At 40.3% G+C, this 7,637-nt stretch overlaps 1 long non-coding RNA gene across 1 annotated transcript; it reads right to left on the reverse strand.

The window, feature by feature from the left end:
* Window positions 1-343: 343 nt before the first annotated feature.
* On the reverse strand, window positions 344-7,635 carry LOC111824761. Its single transcript, XR_002827835.1, has 2 exons — window positions 7,535-7,635; window positions 344-5,761 (listed from the first exon to the last, which is right to left on the reverse strand). It is a non-coding gene; the product is annotated as an uncharacterized LOC111824761 (long non-coding RNA).
* Window positions 7,636-7,637: the final 2 nt, after the last annotated feature.

Consider the following 7,637-nt stretch of genomic DNA (forward strand, 5'->3'; position numbering starts at 1 on the left):
GAAGAATAGGGAGAAAGAGTAGAATACTCTTCAGAATCCCCAACTTATAAAATTTTATGCTCTTATTTGGCTATAAACCCTTTTGTGTACCTAATATCAGTTGATGTCATACTAACCAGGCCATAAAATTGTGTGTTCTGTTCAAGAGAGAGAAATGGGATGCAATAAATATATCTTGAACTGAGTAAATTACATATGTGATAAACCTAACTAGGATAATTAAACAGGCCACTTGTTAACTTGTCAACTTATGGTCACTAATCATGTTATTTGGGTGATGGGCCTTTTTTTGATAAACATTTTTCTTTATGTCTAATCTCATTAAATCTTGTACAGTGACAGATTTTGCTTAGAAATGTTTATTAATAGCTCATTTTCATAGTTCAAAAAGGTATTACAGATGATAATCAGCAGAACAATTAAAAACAAAATCTCACCTCTACAGAGTTAGCCAGTGTGTAGACTTTATTACATAGGCACATATTTTTTTTAAGTAAAGCAATTTTACATAAAATTAATCACAATAGTACAAGAAAGTTTCATCAAATGAAGATAGCTGACGAATGAAGGAAAATACAAGCCTTGGATCAGGTGAATCATTCATTGGATCTTGGGTCCATCCATCTTGACACATTGAAATTCACTATGGACATTATAAAAATGCAGGGTGAGGAGGGGTGCACTTTTATCATTCTCTGACTAAAACACTGTCTAATTTCCTGAACATAGTGAAAATTTCTCCAGGCTCTGTTGGCAGTTGGACACAAAGGTTAAATGAATGTTGGCTTAGGGTCAGAGGAGTTCATAGTCATCTCTTCTGTCACCCCCATACTTTAAAACCCTTAAACACTTTGGTCCAACAGGTTGCTGTCGGGATCTGCACATCTGCTTCCCTAGAACCAAGTGGGGTCGCTGACCTTGAAGCACATGGTACTTAAGGCTTCAGTCAGTGTGTCTAGATGGCATCCAAAACTAGCATTGAGAGTTTGATCAGAGGCAGAGGATGTGGGAATTTCTTGCTCTGTCCAGTTCGAATGGAGCCATTCCATTTGACCAAATCTAAGTACAAGAAATTAAAATCATACTAACACATGCCACAGAAGAGATGCTATTTTGTAGTTTGTACATGTTTGAAAAAATTCAAAAGCTACATTTTTATGTTCCTAGGAGACAGTGTGGATAGGGAGGACTGACCCTTTCATCTCATTTTGCCATAACTGTATGACATAGTCCTAGGATGTTTACTGAGTGGTTTTTCCTCCCTCAATTTCTTCAGTCTTTTGTATAAAAGGATATACCTATAAATTGCTGATCATCCTAACGTACCTTAGTACTTTGGAGGGTTAGACCTACTTCTACTGCAAGTAGTACCCAAATACAACATCCATTTTGGAGAGCTCTCTGCTCTTCCTCACACTCATACATTGTGCTGGGTGATCCCAGTGGACCTTCCCAAGCAGTGTTCCTGTTGATCTTCACCATCCTTTGATCCTCCATATTTATCTATTTCTTTGAAGGCAACTACAAAATAGAGGATTGCAGGGTTTCCTGTGTTTCTATGGTCTGGGCAGATGGTAAAGGATAGAGACATGAAAAGGAAAAAGATGGGCCAGCTGACTTTTCCAATCTTCAAAGTTTAAATGTCTTGGTTCTTAAGACTATGTGAAGAGGCCTGTTGACATGAAGTATCACTGACAATGGCACCAAAGGGTATTTTGTGAAATAATCCATAAAACTGGAAAGGACCTGAGGGAACAATGAGTCCAGCTTCCTCACTTTCTTCGCTGAGGTTACTGAAGCCCAACTGGGAAGATTGCAAGTCACTGAACATGCAATTCATGCAATCCATGACAATGTCCTTTAAAGATTCATAGAAACCCCAATTTTAATCCCACCAATGATTTTACACCAGCAATCCTCAGTGTCCTTGTGTTTGGCTGCAGCTCCCTTTAGGGAAGCTGGCTGCTAGCACAGCACCTTGACCAAAGTAGACACTTGATAAATACTTGTTGACTTGAACTAATTCTATTGTGTATCCCTGCTATGCAATCCGTTATTTTTCTTAGGGCTCCTTACTTTTCAGGGATAGCCTCAAGTCCAGGAATTTGAGGTTTGATGGCCAGTGCTATATTTGTCATCTCTCTCTATTCTCATTCATATTGAAAATCTATTTTTTGGAGTCTGTTTTTAAATAGCTTTTTATGACATACAATTGTTATCTACCTCTCTCCAGGAACTACTGAACATATCACTATGGATATTGTCTTTACAAGGCCTGGAATTGCAAGGTCAGAGATTTTTTTTCAATTCTCAAAATAAAAACCAAGAACTAGACTCTCAATCAGATTTGCTAAGGCACACTAGAAGAAATGAAACAATTCCGTTTTCTTGCTTTAGCTAATACATGGGAAAACATTATTGATACACACACTTATTTTTCTATGTTTATGACTGCCTTGTATGTCTCATTCACTTCTAATTCCTTAAATACATAAAATGAGTCATAATATCCAAAGCAAGTTTCATTTCTAAAGAGCATAATGAAGAAATGGTGATTTGTAGAGAAATGGCACTTAGACCTTGGTGATGTTTTGAAAACATCTTTAGAACTCAGGAGAGCCTCACTGGTGTGGCTCAGTGGTTGAGCATCCACTGATGAACCAGGAGGTCATGGTTCAATTCCTGGTCAGGGCACATGCCTGGATTGCAGGCTCAATCCCCAGTGTCGGGTGTGCAGGAGGCAGCCGATCAACGATTCTCTCATCATTGATGTTTTTTTCTCTCTCTCTTCTCCCTTCCTCTCTCTTAAATCAATAAAAAATAAAATGATGTTTTTGTTTTAAAAAGGTAATTTGCCCAACTGTGTTTTCTGTGTAGGTGACTAGCAAAACACTAGGTCTGGAAATATATAGTATTATATTCCCCAAGCCCCTAAAGGCTACCTTTAATCAGTTTCCCCAAAATAGTAGAGGAAAAACAAATTTTATGAAATCAAAGTGGTAGGTTTTTAAATATTAATAACTTGCTTGCTGAATCTAAAGACAGCATGGAAGGAATTTTCCCAGCCCTTGGTTAAAAAAAAAAAGTCCAGGTGAAAGCATGAAGCAATCAGAATTGAGCCAGTGGGGATACAAGGTCCAACAAGCAATACACATGTGATGCTAATAGGTGAGGCAGAGCTCTTGAGAGGGCGTGTGGATGTTAACCTTGGGCAAGGAAGGTGCCAGAATGACCTTCACCTTGCTAAGTCTTCAATTCACCTTGATGTTTTTATGAGGAATCTCATGTGCCTTTAGTACAAGTGGGGAAGGGAAATACTGTGGAACCCTCACTTGACGCCACTCACTGGGGGACCCTGCTATATTTCAAAGAGCATGAAAAACCACTCCTAGAGTCAGAGAGCCCTATTACTACTATATGTAGAAGGGATCTTAGTCATCAGCTCAAATCCAACGTAAGAGAACCTTCTGAAGCATCTGGGAGAGATCATTATTTTAACTTTTGCCTGAGCATTTGCAGCAACAGGAAATTTTGCTATTGAGTCCATTCCTCTTTAAAGCAACTCTTATTAGAAAACTTTCTTATATTTGAAGCAAACATCTATCATGTATCAAGTTTCCCTTTGTTCCTATTTTTGCCCTTTGAAGCTACACAGAATAAGTCTAAGTACTCTCTTATTTTATAACTCAACAGAAATTTTAATGCACCTATTATATCATTTCCTCCTTTTCTGCACTTCCTTTTCAGCTATACCTTCTGTTCTTTAGGGATCTATTCCCCTGTTCCTTGTATAATCAGACCCTTCACAACCCTGGCCACCTGTCTCTGGACACAGTCAATGTATTAATGTCTCTCTCAAAATATAGTACCCAGAATTGAACCCAACCCTCCATCCAGATGTGGTCTTACCAGTGCAGCTTGCAGGGCTCCCTGGACTTCTATTACCACAGGTTGAATGAAATAGCTTTATGAATAGCCACAATATACTCCTGATTCAAAACGGAACTCCTATTTCCATAAGAAAACATTTCTACATGAACTGCTATGAAACCATGACTTTCCAACACCCTTCCCATCAACACACACACACACACACATACACACACACACACACACACAATATACACACACATCCACAAATACACAACACATATACCATGCTGTTCTTAGAGGGTTGCATTTAAGAAAACTCAAAATATATTTTTTCATTAATGCTTCAATTTCATCTTTTTAATTTCAGTCTTATGCTCAGGTATTTCAAAAAATTATAATGATTCCTATATCCTAGTGTCAGTACATAGTTAGAATTCAATGACTATTCATTGAATAAGTTAATCCTGAATCTCCTGGTCAACAGACTAGATATATGTCTATTTCTGTGTCATCTACAAATCTGATCAATGTGCTCTCTGTCCCCCTCTTCCATTCTTCATGGATATACAGAAAGACAGAGACAGGCTGCCTTTGAATTGTTGAGCAGGTATCCCCTTCGGGATGGCTGATGTAGCTTCTTGTGTGGTAAGAAAACACCAACGTACAAATAAGAAGCAGAGGTGCAGAATGTGAGCTGGAACGGATGAAGGCAAAGAAGATTGAGTGTCCCAGACTCTTAAAATCTATGTTTAAAAAGTATGGCTTTCCCACCATCTCTACCCTAGAGTCTTCTGCCTTTTAGATCTATTACAATACTGTGCTTGTCACACTCTGAATTTCTGGGAAAAGCTCATACAAGCTTAGTTTTAAAACAGCTTTGAAATGATCTCTTCAGCATACGTTTCCTGAAAAGTCCGAGTTACAGAGACATGTGCTCTCTATTGGCTATGAGGTATACAAAGAGCTCCCAAATGCCTGAGGTATAACATATATCCACTTGTTTCAGAAATCAGAAATGGCCTATATTTTTCAATGTGAATTTGGGAATTCACTGAGATTGAAGCTGTCTCCTGAATTGAATATAACCTTACAATGAATGTCCCTTTTCCCCAGAATGAAGAAAAATAAGGAAAGCATCCATTTTGCTTTCCTTTCAACAGCCACCCTTTGCAGAATGTGGGGCTAATCACAGAATAAAAGAGTATCTTCCTGTGCCTTTTTCCCATCCTGTGACCAAAACCTTAGAGAGATGGAAAAAGTGTTTCATTCAAAACAGTCTAGCATCTCGAAAACGTCTGTTGCATAGTGTTCATATACAAAGAATGGAGACACCTGCGAAAGGACTAGGAAACCTAAAGAGGAAATTTGTTTTGTACCTTTTCTGAACCTTTTCTAGAGGGAGTGACAGAGATGGGTTCTTAATTAACCTCTCAAGACCGGGTTTTCCAGAAATTCATGTAAATGACAGAACACCAGAAGGAAATCATGCCAACACTGATGCGGAGGTTCTTTTCCTGACTCTCCTAGTCACAACAAACCACACCCAAGTGCTGTGAGATAAGCAGAGGCAGAGGCGGCTTAATGAGGAAGCTCCAAGCCAGGTGAACCAGCTGCTTCAGGCAGTCAGAGCCTCTCTGCAGCCGCCGCCTCGGGTCTCCTGTTCACATATAGGCAACTACAGACAGGAAGGTCCGATACACTGCTCCCAGCATGGGGTAGTCATGTAGGTACTGACTTGAACTTCAGCTATTCAGGAAGATGTCCTATTGGAACTCTCAGGTCACGGCCTCTCAGCGAGGCTTTGTCACTGGACCCCACACTCCTTGGGGTTTTCCACTTCCTCTCCTTCAAAGTCCGGCTTCAAACTCTTTTTTTGCTCAATCTCCACCTGTCAGGAATAAAAGTTGGAGAGAAATATCAGAAGAGAAAACATCTCAAGAAATAAATAAACCAAGAGAGAATACCTCACTGGGTTTAGATTCCTTGAGATTCCTTGTGATTTTGTCATGTTTTGGGGTTCCCTGGTGCCATTTGCCCTGTGTCTATGATGATTCTCTCTGTGCACAGACTCTTCACTTGGTGTGGGATTCCCTCTCCCTCACTGTCCACCTGGAAGATTCTTATTCTTTGTCTTGCACAGCTGCTCAAAGGTCATCTCTTCTGTGAAGCTATTCTTGATTCTTTAGGTAGAGTGAGGCGCTCCCCGGCGCGTATTCCCACTGTACCTTCTACACCGCACCATGGGCTCCATAGGTCAAGGGCTGGCCCTAGTCACTACTGCATCCCAGTGATGTAGGCATATAGCAGGCAAGCACAGAGGTTGATAAATGAATGGCTTCCTTTGCAATTGGCTGTTTACACTCTCCATTACTGTATCTCTTTAAAAAAGTTTCCAAGCTGATAAGTATTGCAGTGTTTTCAGTTCTACCCATATTGTCTGCAAAACACTGTAGCTGTAATTGTCAAGGAATCAGAAATTAATCTTGCCTTGAAAGCGACACACTCGAACTGGAGCCTTGGGTAAGCCAGGCAGGGGATCCTTCAAGCTAGGAAGCTTCATAATTAAAGCTGCTTCCCTCACCACCATAGTGGACATTTATGACGAGGGGAAAAAGTCAAGACAGAACAGTTGACTAGGGCAGCGATTTGCTGCAAGAATTTTTAAAACATGCAGTACCTGACTATTTAGTCGGGCACTGACCTCCTTTCCCTTAGACTGTAAATAAAACAATGACAACAGTCAACACAAAAATAGCTGTCTGGTGTGAATGAATCAAAATTATATCTATTTTTTGTCAGATCTGCAAAAAAAAAAATATGTTTTTTGGTGTGCCACAGAATTTTAGTAATTAGTTTGTGTGCCATGAGATGACAAAGGTTGAAAATCGCATGTCTGAGGAAAGTGCTGTTTCTTTTTTTTCTGGCCACAAGATGGAGTATGTGTTCTTTTTGGTAGACCACACAACTAAGGAGGCAATTAAAAACCAATAAATCACCATATTATTCTAAGGATATTATTATGAATAGAAAATTATTAAGCCACTTTGCAAAATCCTTTTTCAAAAGCCATTTCCCATCCCTGGCATTAATATCCTCCCACTGAATCGCTAACTCCCCCGGATATAGTCACCATTCGTGTCAGCACACCCCAGCTTGGTGTCTGTCCTTCCACAGCCTGATCCTGTTACTACTCTAGAAGCTGGTTGGGCTTTTGAGTTCTGTCCTGTGACAGCCCAGTGACCAGGTCATGAATGTCCTAACTTTACTCAGACCCACATCATCAACTCCTGTAGCTGCAATGTATGCTTTGGGCTAGCTTTCCTGACACTCCTCTTGACTTCCAAATTCACTACTCTGCAACATAAATTACATTATGAATGGATAATAAAATCCCTTTATCCCAGTCCTCTTTTTTATGTTGTTGTTTATGATGACATTATATTCTCCTCTTTCATCAGCTTCCTTATTTTTTTCCCAACCTTCCTCTTGCCCACAGAGAGATTGTTCCTTTACATCAGAGCAGACTCGCCCATGGCTATGTACCATGGCGAGCCGCCTCCAAGGAGGTAAGAGAACACTGCACCCAGCGCAGGCACTGCTAAAAGGAATGAGAGGGGGGAGGGGAGAGGGGGGAACATCAGCCAGATGCCTCCCGGGCTACCTGGTAGCTGTAGTGTGCAGAATAATTGACCCACTTCCTGACGTCAGTCTTGTCTTCCACAGAGATGGATCTTACAGCAGCTTTGGAGGCCGAAGTGGTGGGC

The sequence above is a fragment of the Myotis lucifugus genome, unplaced genomic scaffold (genome assembly GCF_000147115.1).
Source record: "Myotis lucifugus unplaced genomic scaffold, Myoluc2.0 scaffold_6241, whole genome shotgun sequence".
Taxonomy (NCBI): Eukaryota; Metazoa; Chordata; class Mammalia; order Chiroptera; family Vespertilionidae; genus Myotis; species Myotis lucifugus.